This window comes from Periplaneta americana, chromosome 10, assembly GCF_040183065.1.
Source record: "Periplaneta americana isolate PAMFEO1 chromosome 10, P.americana_PAMFEO1_priV1, whole genome shotgun sequence".
NCBI classification, from domain to species: domain Eukaryota; kingdom Metazoa; phylum Arthropoda; class Insecta; order Blattodea; family Blattidae; genus Periplaneta; species Periplaneta americana.
Genome location: NC_091126.1, coordinates 157396901 through 157413849, shown reverse-complemented (window position 1 = coordinate 157413849; position 16949 = coordinate 157396901).

The window sequence follows — 16949 nt, the reverse complement described above, 5'->3', positions numbered from 1 at the left end:
GAGTTCCCAGCACAGATGGAATGAAGTTCGAAAAGAAACCAGTGCACTCTGAAAAAAAAAATTAAGCAATATTACAATCATACATCCAAAATATTATTTTATAAACTGACAGAATAAGAATATGTGACTCGTTGCGCGGAAAGGGACCTAAGTCGTGAAAGGAAATTTTACAGGAGAACAAAATAACGAGTTTTCGGTGTAAAAACTGCATTTCTATGTTTTCACATCTTGCGCTATCTGTAGGCTTTCTTTACATACTAAACTCGGACGTAGTTTTAATATTGGTCACAAAATCGCGCAAAATGAATTTTACTGTATGAATGTCGATAACAGAGAAGGGACACAAAGTCGTTTGTGGGATTATAACTAGTATTGTGGGATTTAACCGATTAATCGATCAAAAATATTTAATCGAATAATCGAGTCGATTAAAATTAGTCGGCTGTAGTTGATATTAGTTATTATTTTGTTAATAAAAACTCATACTAAAAATTTCTCTCGGGAATTGCTTACATAAAAGCACAATAATACTGTTATATTCTAACTGTAAACCAGGTGCCGTAGAGAAAATCTTTGCACAAATACTTAAGAAAGAGATGGAGATATGAGGACAGTGACCTAGACTACCTCTACTGAAAGTTGAAACACAATGCGAAAACCTTATTAAGTTTGATGGTTTTCCAAGAAAACTTCCACCTTGTTATTAGCCCATTTTCCTATCATATGAAATACATATTTTCAGTGATTCGATTTCCGGTTGGGGCAAGTTGCCTGGTTGAGTTTTTTGCCGGAGTTTTCCTTCAACCCAATATGAACAAATTTCAAATTTCAAATTTATTTACAATTTACATTTGAATTGAATACATATGAATAGATACCCGAAATGAGCATAATGCTCGTGCTCGGGTACAGTCCAGTAGTCTACATAAATTTTACAGGGTTAAAATAATAATGCTGATGATGATAATAATAATAATAATAATAATAATAATATAATAATCGTGATAGAAATGATACAAAGATTGTAATATAAAATAATTCATTAATAATAATAATAATAATAATAATAATAATAATAATAATAATAATAATAATAGTGGTAAAACAAAAATATTTACAATAATAAAATAAATACTAAGACGGATAAAATAAAATATAAAACCACTAGCGAGAGTTAACACAACTGAAATAAGCATATAATAACCGGAAAAAATGCCGAACTCGAAAATCAACAGAAAAGTTCTTTGTATCGCAGACGACAGCAACCGCCGTATTAACATTGTGTTGTGCATTAATGGTAGTAGGGGGGAGCTGAAAGTCTACGTAACTGCCGTTCTCTTCGAATCTTCTCGTAAAATCATGGGAAGTTAATGCTGAAAAAACAAAATGTCTACGAGTCAAACTGTTCATTATTACCAGGATAAATATAAATAATACTGAAATATATTAATCGAGTTTCCGTTATAGATCTCTCCTTTTGTGCAAGAGGTATCATATCAAAATATTTTATGAATGGCGGGGAAAATATAAATTTCAATAACTTTCTAGTGACAAGATATAGTGACAAGTACAATCAAGTGTATCTGTGGCGATGCTAAGGAATCATGTATTGGAGATATACACTGTTATTAATTAAGAAAATGATCTATTTATATTTATTACAATGTTTTATCTTATAGGGTACATGCATCAGATAAATGCAATAAATATTAGTAACATATAATGCTAGTAACACTTAAAATAATAATGAAAAAATGCTGGATAACTTTCGGTGCTGGAGCCCGGACTCATTTCACTGGCATTATCACCTTCATCTTATTCAGACGCTAAATAATCTAAGGCAGCATTTCTCAAACTATGGTCCGCGGACCACCTGTGGTCGTCGAGGTCTACCCTTGTGGTCCTTCAAAAAAGACAGAAGAAAAAATAAAATTCAAACGAATTGCGTATCACACTATAGTTTAAAATATCAGAGTTTGTAAATGACACATGGCAATCCAATTTCACCTTTTCTCCCAGTACTGACATTTTATGAAATTTATTACCCTACCCGTCTACTGACTTCCAACTTTACTCTACTCTCAGCAACAAAAGAGGGATTTCAATTCAATTTATTTGGCCATTAGACATACAGTTTTAGGATTTGTCAGAATATATTGAAAAACATATTAAATACATTTTTAAGAAACACTAATAAAAGAAAGAGTAAAATTTAAATAATAAAATGAAAACAGTAAATAATTTGAAGCTTTTAAATTAAAGAAAACTAACTAAATTGCAATTAAACTTATTTATTAAAATACAATTTCATAAAAATTTGTGTTGAAAAACTCAGAAACAGAATAAAAAGGATTATTTAATAATCAATTGTAAAATCTAGTTTTGAAGCTATTGATTGGTAATTTATATTATTGACTTGGGAGCTTATTATATAATTTCATCCCCATAATTAAAAAGGTTGTGTTGCTCTTGTTTACTCTACAATATTGAATGTTAATTTGTTCACTATTTCTAATTTTATGATCATGTATATTGGCCACTAATGAGTAATAATTGTCGATATCTTGTCGAGTGTAAAGTACTAGATCATATATATATATATATATATATATATATATATATATATATATATACACACAAATTTATGATTGTTAAAGTCGGTGAATGTCTGAAAAGTGGCCGACAATGTTCCAGATAGTTTGATTTAGATAAAATTCTAATGGCTTTCTTTTGTAAAATCAAGACGCTTCCATTTTTGGTTCCATTTCCCAAGAAAATTAGGGCATATCGGATTATCGACTGGAAGAAAGAAAAGTAGGCACATCTTAAATAATTTTGAGAAACGCAAGTCATTAATTTCTTTAACAGATATAAAACTCTTGATAGCTTTGTGCATATGTATTCGATGTGCTTATCCCATGTTAAACTGGAGTCTATAAAAAGTTCTAGAAATTTTGTGTAGTTGAGTCTGTTGTCCTTATTTATTAGATAATTTAGGCTGAAAGTTATGTTGATAGTTTTTTCTTGATTAAGAAAGAAACCATTAGATTCAAACCATAAAGCCATCTGTGATAGAGTGTCATTGTTGAGACCGTGTAATTGATTTAGAGCAGAGGAAGAACATAGGAAAGTAGTGTCATCTGCATACATAATTGTTATTGCTTTAATTAATTCTGGAAGGTCATTTATTGCTATTAAAATAATAGAGGACCAATTATTGAGCCTTGTGGAACCCCATAATGTGTAGTGGTGAGACTTGACCAATTTTCACCTATTGCAACTAATTGACTAGAGCAATCTGAACGTGGTGTTTCTCGCCAGCTTTTCCCTGCAATCTGGCGCCGCGCCTGTAACCCAGCCAGGGACCACCCGAATTCATAACAGAGGACCAAAATACCGATCCTTAATTCTATTTTAAAATATTTATTTATTTATTTATTTATTTATTTATTTATTTATTTATTTATTTATTTATTTATTTATTTATTTATTTATTTATTTATTTATTTATTTATTTATTTCATCAATCTTTCTTCACGCCTTGGCGGATTAGATGTATTCCAGTTCTTAATCCGCCATCACTCTCAATACAAGTATATCACAAAGTAATACATAATGAACCTATAAGTTTCCTCTGTTTACAATAAAAATAATAATAATAATAATAATAATAATAATAATAATAATAATACACAACTAGGCCTAATACTAAGTATAGCTCTTGTATTTAAAACTCCTACCTTAGCTTTTTCATTTTATGCTCAATCTCTTAAGAATTATTCTGTTAACTTCATTGACTACTCTTCGTAGTTTCTTATCGTGTGACTACTCAACATTTATAATTCCATCTCCGTTAGAGCTTTGACTTTCTCTTCCCATCTAATTTTAACTCTAAAAAGAAATTTTCCTAATATATGCAAATTGCTGGCGTTTAGGTGACCATTCATTTTTTTATAAGCTACTATAGCGTTTATTTGTAGAAATTTTTTATCTACCCAACTGTGTCTCAAATCTTCGTTGCCTGACACTTTAGCGCAATATGCATTGAGTCTTCAGCTAGTCCACACAAAGGACATTTATCCTTCTCTACGTTCCCTCTCCTATTCTTGAGTCTCCAGATACCTAATCTCCACCATGCCATTCCCGTTCTCTCTTCCCTTGAATTTAGTCTAATATATTCTTCCTGTTCCCAAAACTGCTTAACCTCCCTATAGTATTTTAGTGATCCTAATTCTTTAATATTACTAAAAATATCTTGTCTCGAAATTTCGTTTGCCCTCTCTTTTACTATTCTTCCAATAGTTTTCGTGTTTATAGACCCTAGTTCTCTCCATAGCCAATTTAGACCTAAAATGCTTATTTCTCGTTCCAGCTCTTTCAGCCAATTTGATTTCCAATTAGCGGCTTTCATACAAAAGATACATGTTTTCATAACTGCCGAATTATTCCTACACAGAATATTACCTAAATAATTTTAAAATATAAGTATAGTGGTATTAAAATATTCTACAAAAAAAAATATGAATTTGCTTTCGAAGGGAAAAAGAGTATGGTGGTCCGCGGAACTGTCCTAACTTTAAAAAGTGGTCCCTACTTCAAAAAAAGTTTGAGAAGCGCTGCTCTAAGGAAATTCTTCACCATTTCAAATCGCCAACGGTGAATATACTTTGCCGCTGAAGGCATCGTTAAATAGAATGTGAGGGATACATTTCAGATGAAATGCTGTCTATCCATTGCTGCTATACCTTCATTCACACTGATGAAAAAATATCCATGTCGAAGAGCGCATTCCGTTATTTCCCAATCATTTCAGAACCCCTCAGGGAGGTCCCTAGTCCATTGCGCCCCACGCTCCACTGAGTTACCGCCCTCTTGGAGACACACACAACACATTATTGAGCAGAATACAGACGCTAAAAATATCTGGTTCCAGACCAGTACACAAAACTCGACTGCAATCACTTCAACAGCACTCAGCCACTTATCTCGGCGAGTGAAAGTGCTGAAAGAAACAAAAGACTATCTAAAAAATTGTGAATATCGATGTCGAACACCTCCGGTTTTTTATTGTTGTGAGAAGAGCAGATAGGATCTGATAGTTTAGGTGCGGAGTTTATGCCACTCACACTCAAATCACACAGGTTGAGTGAAGAGGTCCCCCTCCCCTTCGCGGCGCATTCCACTTTCTACAAGCGCAGCCTACAATTTTCAATTGGAGAAGAAAGCCTTCGATCTGACTGTCGTCTCCAAATTCCGCTCTATGTTAAAACAGAGAAATGAGATGGATAGTTGGAAGCTTCAGCATCGCTTCGAGGGCATCAGTTCCAGTAAGCTTTACCCGGCTCTGGATTGACACCAACGTTGTGACGGAAATCGATCTCCTTTGCTCTGCAGAGTTGTTTCGCCAGCCCGGAGACATGTCACGTGTAACGACAGAATCTTTGTTTGCAATAAGAGCACGTTAAGACGTACATAGTTTCATTAAGGGCTCACAAGGAGAGGACACGCTCTGTATATCACCGAATTAAATCAGATTTTTTGACATGAAAGTACAAGACACACTGTTTAAAGCCATACCTGGTATGGGTGGCCAATGACCCCTCGTTTTGGAAATATTGGCTATTGTTTATGACACACTTTCGTTAGGTGCCTAAAAGGGAACCATTAGACTGTGTAAGGGCGTAGCTCATGTGGTTGGATGCTGAGTTGTCAGCCAGGCAACCCCAGTTCGAATCCTAATGCCTTCTCATTTTTTAAAGCTTGATTATTATTATTATTATTATTATTATTATTATTATTATTATTATTATTATTATTATTATTCACTTTGAGTTGTCAGTTCCTATATTCAAAGCCATGTTGAAATATGCCTGATATGCATCAAAATTAATAAGCGAACGAGAAGTGTTTGTGAATGTGAAGGATGTCTGTTTCGCAGCAGAAGTGCGGAAAAATGTGTGTGACTGTGGACAACCTTCTTTCATTTGCTGTGCATGGTGCAGGAAATATGTATGTTTTGTGTGTTTTTATGACATCATAATGAATCGGGTACAAAATGAAATGGAATAGTTGCTACAGAAATAGAACAGACGCCAGTGACACATCTTACCTTCCTACGTGAGCAGTATTTTCATTGCTTATCCTTTACAATACAATGTTAGCTAATTAGTAATTTGTTTAAAACATAAAGAAAGCATTCAATACATTGAGAAATATGATCTAGGTATGTAAATAGTTAACTGTGATCACAATATTAATCATTATTAAAAGAAAAAAATATAGAACCAGTCAAGATTCGAACTCAGGTTGCCTGGATAACAACTCAGCATCCAACCATATGGGCTACGCTGTTACACAGGCTAATGCTTCCCTATTGAGTACCTAACGGAAGTATGTCACAAACAATAGCCAATATTTCCAAAACGAGGGGTCATTGGCCACCATACCAGGTATCACTTTAAATAGTACTTCTTCTACTTTCATCTCACACAATCTTATTTAATTCGGTGATATACAGAGCGTGTCTTCTCCTTGTCAGTTAGGAGTCCGAAAAGACTTTACAAATTATCAAGTTCCGATGGCAGAGCCAGGAGCACACAGCCGAATCTTTCTAAACAACTTTTTCGTCGTCATTTCTTGAATATAGCATGTTTTCAATAGAACTACATGCCGTATCTATTTCCCCTGTTGCTTTAAATAATAAAAATCTATTTTACAGGGAATCTCTAGAAATAAACTAAAATTGCAATTTGTCAATTCAGATTATTTTCAAATATAACCATTTTTCCTTGAGAGAGTTTTGTCAGAAATGTATTACATTCCATTTGTTTCTTTCGTCCTTACGTTTTCCCTGTTAACTATTTACACTAAATGAGTTGCTTTTAGTATGCAGGGTGTCCCATTTATCTTGTGCACCTATTATAACTTTTTAAATGATTGATTAAATGGCAAACTTACTTACTGGCTTTTAAGGAACCCGGAGGTTCATTGCCGCCCTCACATAAGCCCGCCATCGGTCCCTATCCTGAGCAAGATTAATCCAGTCTCTACCATCATATTCCACCTCCCTCAAATCCATTTTAATATTATCCTCCTATCTACGTCTCGGCCTCCCCAAACGTATTTTTCCCTCCGGCCTCCCAACTAACACACTATATAATTTTTTGGATTCGCCCATATGTGCTACATGCCCTGCCCATCTAAAACGTCTGGATTTAATGTTCCTAATTATGTCAGGTGAAGAATACAATGCGTGCAGCTCTGCGTTGTGTAACATTCTCCATTCTCCTGTAACTTCATCCCTCTTAGCCCCAAATATTTTCCTAAGAAACTTATTCTCAAACATCCTTAATCTCTGCTCCTTTCTCAAAGTGAGAGTCTAAGTTTCACAACCATACAGAACAATCGGTAATATAACTGTTTTATAAATTCTAACTTTCAGATTTTTTTACAGCAGACTAGATGACAAAAGCTTCTCAACCGAATAATAACAGGCATTTCCCCATATTTATTCTGCGTTTAATTTCCTCCCGAGTGTCATTTATATTTGTTAATGTTGCTCCAAGGTATTCGAATTTTTCCACCTCTTCGAAGGATAAATCTCTAATTTTTATAGTTCCATTTCATACTAGTGGTAATTATATAAGCACGTGTAGCTTACAGCTGTTTCGGTGTATACTGCACGCCATCATCAGAGCCTACTAGATCTCGGCGTCATCTCGACATCGCTGCCTGTTGTAGGCTCTGATGATGGTGTAGAGTATACACCGAAACAGCTGTAAGCCACACGTGCTTATATAATTAATACTAGTAAGTTTGCCATTTAATCAATCACTTATATTTAAGTGTTAAAAGTAGTGTACGCAGGATTCAAGATGGATAACTTCTTTGTTTGGTAGATATTGGAATTTTTGTTTTTTAGCGTTATGCTAGAACGAGGGGCTAACATGAGTGTGGGGATGTGGTGCATGTAACTACATTATGGTACAAGATACACTTGACGTCATCAATTTTTCAAATAGCGCTACATACTTTAATCATATTACATTGATTACGCACATGAAGAAGAGTACAAAAATGTATCACAATGTCACCTTCATAATCAATAAAAACAACAAAACGAAACAAAAACGTACTTCCAATGTGATAATGTTATGTTCTGAGAGTCACAGAATTTGTTCCAAATGGTGACCATTCACATTAATGCAAATTCGAAGGCGTTCCCCGAAAGACCGTATGACTGCCCGGCATGTTGCTGGCTGAATGCACACTCAAGCCTGTCAAATGCGTTGCTGCATGTCGTCTGGTATTGTACGAATGTTCTGGTACACACTGTTCTTTACAATTCCTCACAGGAAGAAGTCGAGTGGCGACAGGTCCGGAGAACACTCAGGCCACTGTACGTGGATTGTGGCGTTGACAGTTGTTGTGGTTTGTTTACATGTTAAGACAGCAAACACACAACACTACGTGTACGGACGTCAGTCGTCTTTCGTTTCGTGTAAGTTAATGCACAAGATGAATGGGGCACCACAACAAACGGCACATTCTGATTGCATTCATTTTCCATTTTGTTGTTATTGATTGGGAAGGTGACATTGTGAAACATTTTTGAACTCGTCTTAATGTGCGTAATCAATGCAATATGATTAAATTATGTAGTGCTATTTGAAAAATTGATGACGTCACGTGTAACTTGTACCATAATGTAATTACATGCACCAAATCTCTACACTCATGTTAGCCCCGCATTCTAATATAACTCTCAAAAACAAAAATTCCAATATCTATCCAAACAATAAATTTATAATAGTTGCACAAGATAAATGCGACACTCTGTATTCCAATATTTAGATATGTATTTTACTTTTTTTTCTATTGTGGTATTATTTTCATATTGTTTAGTGTCGATTTTGTTATGCTATTATTTTTTGTAATATGTTAGTATTCTGTTCTTTAACTTTTTGTTAAATTTCACTACTTGTATACTTATGATCTGGTAGAGTGTAAGAGAAGACTCTATGGCCTTAATTGTGCCAGTATAAATAAATAATTTTTTATTACTATTATTAGAATTAAAAATTGATTCTTAGACATTTTTATTTTTGATATGGTACCTTCGATATAGGCCTACAGTATCCTACGCTCTACTGTCTACAGACAGTAGGTACAGAATTATTTCAACATAATTAGGTAGGTACTAGTACGAAGGACGAAACTGGTAATTGGACTTAGGTACAATAGTCTATAGTGCAATAATATGCACAAAACAACTAAAGCCGTATCGAAATGAACGGCCACCATTTTCAAAAATGTATTTAAATATCCATATTATGATTATTTTTTAATTTAACTTCATACTTTATATTGTACGCCAACATGCTTTAGAAAGTATAATATACACTGCATAATGAATACGTCCGCATCAGTGCGTGAGTAAAAACACTTATTGTACTGTATTTTGATTAAACAAAAACCTAATGAAAATTATCGAACTCAAAATCGCGATATTTCCTAGTTTACGTGAATGGATGAACTACTTTTCTTCCCTCCTATACCTAGTAAAGTGATTTGTATGTATTTTACGCCAGTATCATCGAACTCCAGTCGTGGAAGGGGGTAGCAAACGGTGTTTCCGGTTCTCAACCGTTAATCCAAAGGTATAGCCAGGTTAATATTAGAAATGTTAGTAAAAATAAAATGATGTCCCTGTGTATCTAGTATGAGCCACCGGCGTAGCTCAGTCGGTTGAGGCGCTTGCCTTTCGATCTGGAGATGAGCACGGGCGTGGGTTCGATTCCCGCTTGGGATGATTATCTGGTAGTTTTTTTTCCTCGAGGTTTACCTCAAACGTAAGCAAATGTCAGGTAATCTATGGCGAATCCTCGTCCTCATCTCGCCAAACACTATCACGCTATCACCAATTCCATCAACGCTAAATAACCTAGCAGTTGATACGGCGTCGTTATTAAATAACCAATTATTCAGGATCTAGTATATTGTAGTGTTCTGTCAATTTGTTCCTTCTCAAGTATAAAACAAAACACATTTCATTTCATTTATTATATTCCATAGATCTTACATTAGCAATGAGGTTTTAAGATGTGGAACAAGTCGAAATTTTGCAAAATTACAATGACAATTTTTACAAATTTTTACAATATTTACAATATTTTACAATTTTTTAATTTTCTACAATTTTGTGCAATTTTCTACAATTTTTTAAAAATATTTTTACAATATTTTGGCGAGATGTGGTGCAGAAATATGTTCTTGAACTGACATCGTATTTTTCAATCAGACAATGCTCGTGAAGAACGGGAGTTTATGGGAAAATAATCCTAATTGTTAAGCTTTAAACGACGATACTTTGGGATGTGTAATTTGTGTCCCTAATTTTTAAACTCCAAGACAGAATTTGGATGGATAAAAGGAGTTGTACAAATAGCATCTACTACATTTGTCTCGGAGTAGGCCACTTCGAGAAAAGTACTGCCTTCATCGTGAGAGTTTATACGTGGCATTTATTCTTCTGAGCAAGATTTATATATTATCTACTGACCTCTCTGGAAAGTTTTTATCGACGAAGTGTTCACGCATTTAACATCACACAAATCACGCTGCGAAAATCGTGCAATATCTTCTTCTGCTCATCATTTTCCTGCTTCCATCATAACTGCGTCTTATATAAGAGAAAAAAACTTCCCAAAGAAAAGTAGTATAAAACGAGGACCTTAAATGAATCCGCCTAGACATCATAGGGATTGTTTGGCTTTTATATGAGTTCAGCTTTTAGTGTGTTGTCTTTTGTACGAAAGCTCGGGCATGTCGTTTCTGTACTTATTCTTTTCAGGGACTCGGATACAGGGCGAACCTCTGTACACAAATTTAAGGTCGAATTCATAGTTGTTACTTATAAAATGAGGAAACACTTAAGTAATGAACGTTTCCTTAGCACTTATAGATCGTATTGCAGAGACGCTACTCATTCATATGCTCTGAGCATTCCCTCGACATCGAAAGAAATATGGCAACATGGCTAGACATGATCGCTTTCCTACATTCAATTGTTTTCCAGCATCTTCAAATTGTTAAATCGGCATTATTGTCATACACAAATGCAGAAGTAAATATTATAGAGCTAAAAATTATACAAGATGTCCAGAAAGCATTTTACAGAAAAGAAAGAAGTGAGCTAAGATAACTAGTTATGAAATATGGAGATATCGTCGAAAGTAAAAAAAAAAGAAGAAATTGACATGGAATAAAATTGCAGTTGAGTTTAGTGCAAACTCCGGAAATATTCCTGTAAGTAAATTATTTGAATTTATTTCTCAGTTATTTTTATGGTAAACAAAGTAGAAGCGATATAATTACGCAAATTTTATCAGCTTATTCCTTGGGTAGAATACAAACAAAAATGCAAATGACACTTTGTTGGGACGTGAATACTTTTCGAAAAAAAAAGCCGCTTAAATCTACCTGAAATGGTGCTGTATCATAAAATCTCAAAGCAACCAGTACTTTCAGCAGTGGCGAAATCGGTAAGCCTCATGGCTGTATTGTGAATTGAAATGAGAGACACCAGAATATTCACAACAGTGTTCTTGTCGAAACGGTATCTCCTCTTAAATTGTTGATCATTATACATCTCTAAAGGGTTTTCCATATCTCTGATATAGACTATCTTTTGCTTGCCGAAACTCATTTTCATTTTAATTACAGAACTCAATAAATTAATACGATGAAAGAGTAATGGAACGGAGAAAAATTCTCTCCGGCGCCGGGACTTGAACCCGGGTTTTCAGCTCTAGGTGCCGATGCTTTATCCACTAAGCCACACCGGATACCCACCCCGGCGTCGAACAGAATTGTCTCTGATTGAGTTCCAACTCTTGGGTTCCCTCTAGTGGCCGCCCTCTGCACTACGTCATAGATGTCTATGAACATAGGACCGAAGTCCACACATGTGCTGAGGTGCACTCGTTATGAGTGACTAGACTAGTTGGCCGGGATCCGACGGAATAAGCGCCGTCTTAAATCATAATATATGATACGCGTAAATCACTTCGTGATTTAAGACGGCGCTTATTCCGTCGGATCCCGGCCAACTAGTCACTCATAACGAGTGCACCTCAGCACATGTGTGGACTTCGGTCCTATGTTCATAGACATCTATGACGTAGTGCAGAGGGCGGCCACTAGAGGGAACCCAAGAGTTGGAACTCAATCAGAGACAATTCTGTTCGACGCCGGGGTTGTATCCGGTATGGCTTAGTGGATAAAGCATCAGCACGTAGAGCTGAAAACCCGGGTTCAAGTCCCGGCGCCGGAGAGAATTTTTCTCCGTTCCATTACTCTTTCATCGTATGATGACGCAGAATATCTGCATGGAAATATCATATGTACTTCGGTACATTGAAATAATATATCACTAAATTAAATTAAATCATAATCATCATCTATTGTATACTGAATCAGCTGATTACAATGCATATGAGGATACACTTGAGTAAGCTGACAAGCTACCTTATTTGAATAAGTGTTCACTTCAATGGGATTTATGAATTAGAAATTATTTTAAGCAACTGCTTAAGTGTTTCCTTACGATAAGTGTTGACTATGAATTCGACCCTTAGTTTCCATGAATATCAAAGCGCCTTAAAACGCCTCTATATTGCTTACTTGTACAAGAGCTTCGAATTTCAGTTTATGTGTTTCCCATGCAAACGGTAATCACTCTTAGAATTTCGTTATATTTGGTTGAAACATCGCCCGTATTCTGACGTACATACACCCGGTCGAATCCAAGGCGGATCCCCAATTTCTTTTCTCTGTCCCCGGCACTTGTCATAAAAAGCTAAGCACATTTTCTCCCTACAATCTTGGAAAGAGAAAGAGACACATTATGAAATCACCTTTCAGGCTACTTCGGGTTATGTTTTAAGATGGGTTTCGAGGACAGACTTTTATTGGGCTTTGAGTTCTTGATGGCAGTTGAATAAAACATACAAGACTCAACGATTCAAAAATTGATTACTTTTTATTGGTAATTTCAGATGCGATTCCAATTTGTAATCATTTTCTCAGTCACATACAGACAGACACACACACATATAAATACACACAGACACAAATACACAAAAACACACAAACACAAATACAAAAACACACGCACAAAACACACAAGGAAAACATGCACAGAAAAAAACACGGAAAACACACAAAAGCACAGACACAAAAGCACACAAACAAAAACACACGCACAAAAACACAAGGGAAAACCACAAAAATCACACACAAAAGCAGGCTCACTGGAGAGCCAAATCCTGTTAATTCCCGCCCATAGAACATCCCACTATTCATCCTCTTTTAATGACTCAGTCCCCCGTGAATGGAATTCTCTACCACAGAAGATTAGGGGCTGGCAGACAATAACTACTATCAAGAAAAGGTTAAACAATTTCTTACGGACGCAGTCAAATTGAAGTTATAACTATAATCATGATCTAGTTTAATAATTTAATTATAATTAGGTATGGCTATTATTATTATTATAATTATAATTGTTATTATTATTATTATTATTATTATTATTATTATTATCATTATCATTATTATTATTATTATTATTATTATTATTATTATTATTATTATTATTATTACAAAATTATTTTATTGGTGTGATGAGAAGATAAAAAGAATTGTCACTGTATTATATTGCCTTATATTGTAATGCATTGTGCTCTATTGTATTAATTATGTTTTGTTCATTGCACTGTAGTAATTTTATATCATACTGGTTGAGTGGCAGAGAAGGCCGAATGGCCTTAACTCGGCCAGTTAAAATAACCATTATTATTATTATTATTATTATTATTATTATTATTATTATTATTATTATTATTATTATTATTATTATTTAAAAAGAACACAAAGGCACACAAACAAAAGCAGGCACACACAAACACACACAAAACACGAACAAAACACATACACAGAAACAACACACATAAAACGCGAAGAAACAACACAAGATAAACACACACACGACTCATGTTTGGGTTACTTTACGTTATTCATAGATTTCAAAAAGACGTATGACTCTGTTAAGAGAGAAGTTTTATGTAATATCCTTATTCAATTTTTGGAATTCCCAAGAAGCTAGTTCGATTAAGTTAAATGTGTCTGAGTGAAGCTTACAGTACACTCCATAAATGCCATTTTCTGTCTGACGCTTTTTCAATTCACTGCGGGCTAAAGTAAGGAGATGCACTGATACTTTTATTTTAACTTTGCTCTAGAATATGCTATTAGCAAAGTCCAGGAAAGCAGGAAAGGTCTGGAATTGAACCGGTTACATCAGCTGCTTGTTTATGCGGATGACGTAAATATGTTAAGAGAAAATCCACAAAGTATTAGGGAAAACACGAGAATTTTTCTTGAAACAAGTAAGGAGATAGGTTTGGATAGGGTGACCAGACGTCCTCATTTGTCCGGACATGTCCTCCGCTTTAAGCCTTTGTCCGGAATTCTGACGGATTAAAAAAAAATCAAGAAATGTCCTCGTTTTCGTGACTTCTATGTATCATATTTTCAAGTTATCTGATTTGACGCCTTTTTCAAGTAATTTGCCTGTAGATGGCAGCAGCATCGACAGAATATACTCTTTCTATCCTCTTTAATTTGATTTTCATATGTAGATACTGTAAAAGCATTATTATTAACTTTTATCGTAATTATTTTGTAATAAAATAGATATTAACATACTTTTAATTATGATATAAGACTACAGTAAATCTCTACTGTAAATATGTTGTAATAAAATAGATATCCACGTAATTTAAAGTACAGTATAAGCCTAAGCCTAAATCTAAAGAGCTACCGGCGTAGCTCAGTCGGCTATGGCTCGGGTTCGATCCCTGCTTGGGTTGATTACCTGGTTGAGTTTTTACGAGGTTTTTTCCAACCGTAAGCGAAATGTTACGTAATCTATGACGAATTCTGGGCCTCATCTCCCCAAATATCATCCCGCTATCACCAATCTCATCGACGCTAAATAACCCAGTAGTTGATTCAGCGTCGTTAAATAACCAATAAAAAATAAATAATAAATCTAAGTACATTATATCTTCTGTCCCCTTTTTTCGAACAATGTCCTCCTTTTTTAAGCTTTGTGTCCTCTTTTTCATCGATATGAATCTCGTCATCCTAGGTTTGGAAGTAAATCCCGAAAAAAAAGGTTATGATTATGTCTCGTGACCAGAACATAGTATGAAATGGAAATATAAAGATTGGAAATTTATCATTTGAAAATGTGGAAGATATAAAGTAAATTTAAGCAACAGTAACAAATATAAATGACATTCGAGAGGATATTAAACACAATAAATATGGGAAATGTCTGTTATTATTCGATTGAGAAGCTTCTATCATCCAGTCTGCTCTCGAAAAATCTGAAAGTTAGAATTTATAAAACAGTTATATTACGGGTTGTTCTGTATGGTTGTTTAACTTGGACTCTCACTTTGAGAAAGGAAGAGATGTTAAGGGTGTTCGAGAATAAGTTGCTTATGAAAATATTTGGTGCTAAGCGTGATGAAGTTACAGAAGAATGAGGAAAGCTAGACAACGCAGGACTGCACGCATTATATTCTTCACCTAACATAATGAGGAATATTAAATCCATACGTTTGAGATGCATGGTTGAATCTAGAAATGCATATATAGTGTTAGTTGAAGACCTGAGGGGAAAATACCTTTGGGGAAGCCAAGGTGTAGGTGGGAGGATAATGTTAAAAGAGATTTGAGGGAGATGGGGTATGATGGTAGGGATTGGATTAATTTTGCTAAGGATATGAACCGATGGCAGGCTTGTGTGAGGGCGGGAATGAACCTCCGGGTTTCCCTCGAGGTCTGCACTTGTGGTCCTTCAAAAAAGACAGAAGAAAAAATAAAATTCAAACGAATTGCGTACTACATTATAGCTGAAAATCTCAGAGATTGGAAATGACACATGGCAATCGCTTTCACTTTTTCTCCCAGTACTAACATTTTATGAAATTTATTACCCTACCCGTCTATCGACTTCCCACTCTACCCTCAGCGACAAAAGAGGGATTTAAAGCACAATGAACGTGGTGTTTCTCGCCATCTTTTCCCTGCACTTCTGGTGCAGCACCTGCAACCCAGCCAGGGACCACCCGAAATCATTACAGAGGACCAAAGTGCCGAACCTTTTCATATATTTATGACTTTAAATCTTTTTATGTGGTACACGCTAGTAGTTGTCTATGTCTCTGTTTCTGTTTCAGGGGTGAGCTAAAGTTTTTCTGTGTATATTATATTTTATGTTACAATTATTAGCAAAATAATAAATAAATGAATAAATAAATAAATAAATAAATAAATAGTGTCCATTATACATAATGAAAAACTGGGTTCGATCTGGATCTTTGAAAAGAAAGGAACGTGATGATACGCTTCATTTAGGCACTACTAACAGTTCAGAAGCTGTGTGTAAAGATATTAATATCAGTGATTCTAGTGCCATTAAAGAAATATCTAGTCATTCAAATATAGGCCTAGAACAACCGTGTAAGAATCGACAGGCTCGTTCATCTCACTAATGTGAATACCAACATTTATTTATTTATTTATTTACTTATTTACTTATTTATTTACTTATTTATTTATTTATTTATTTATTTATTTATTTATTTATTTATTTAGTTAATAAATTAAATATTATCCAAACTCTAATAGCCTTGAATTATTAAAAAAAACGAAAATAAATTTTCTTCTATTAACATTAACTTAATTAGCTAATACTAATATAACATTAAATGAATTAAATTAATTTTAATTATTCAATTCTAATTTAAAATATAAGTATACTGGTATTAAATATGCTACAAAATTTATAAATTTACTTTCGAAGGGAACAAGAG